The sequence below is a fragment of the Penaeus monodon genome, chromosome 21, assembly GCF_015228065.2.
Source record: "Penaeus monodon isolate SGIC_2016 chromosome 21, NSTDA_Pmon_1, whole genome shotgun sequence".
NCBI lineage: Eukaryota > Metazoa > Arthropoda > Malacostraca > Decapoda > Penaeidae > Penaeus > Penaeus monodon.
Window position 1 is genome coordinate 38,394,685 of NC_051406.1, and position 769 is coordinate 38,395,453.

Below are 769 nucleotides of genomic sequence, written 5' to 3' on the forward strand. Positions count from 1 at the left end.
GCATATACCCTTAAATCTGTTGTCATATCAGCTGTATTGGAGGAAGGCTTCCGGGCATTCTTTGTAAAATAGTAGCTTAACTTACTATAATTAGTTAAAATTTCTAACTTAACTTATAATAACAATAATGCTCTAACCTACAACTTAAAATAACGTTTTTCCCTTGAACATAGAATATTTTTACCTAAAACTTTAAATAATGATTAAACTTTGAATATATAATAATGTTTGAATTTAGAATTTAATGCTGTACAGAGATTCTTTTTGGTTTTAAGCTTGCAGTGGATGGTATGGTCTGGGCCATTTGTATAGGGACTGATAAAATGTTCTGTTTGATGCTAATCATCAACAGCCTTTTTTAAAATGAAATTTAGGTGTTGTGTTTCCATTTGGTGGAAGCCTTTTTCATGGGAGAATGTTAGTAATTGATGAAATTTGTGATATTTGAATTGTATTCTTTTGTTTGTCTGTTTTTAGTTCAATATCTTGTTAATGGAAGACAAAGAGACTTAAATGTCTCAAGATTTATTGCCTAGGCTAGCAGGGTTATTACTTGGTCATATTTGATTGTTGGTCTAATTAATGAATTGCCAGACTAGACTAGAAAGAGATAATTGGAGAAAAAAAAAGTTCCAGGAAATGCTGAGGCTGTGAGTGAAAAAGTATGCATTTTGAAAATGTTGGCATTAGTTATGAGAACAGGACAGCATCCTTTCCACTGCCTAAATGTTTGTGTTTGGCTGTGGATTTCCCTCACCTGCAGTCCTCC

The 769-nt window shown here is 32.5% G+C and overlaps 1 protein-coding gene across 1 annotated transcript in view; it reads left to right on the forward strand.

Moving 5' to 3' along the window:
- LOC119586666 (myotubularin-related protein 14-like) overlaps window positions 1-769 on the forward strand; it is a 27,384-nt gene that overhangs the window by 18,352 nt on the left and 8,263 nt on the right. The gene's annotated exons all lie outside the window — the stretch shown is intronic.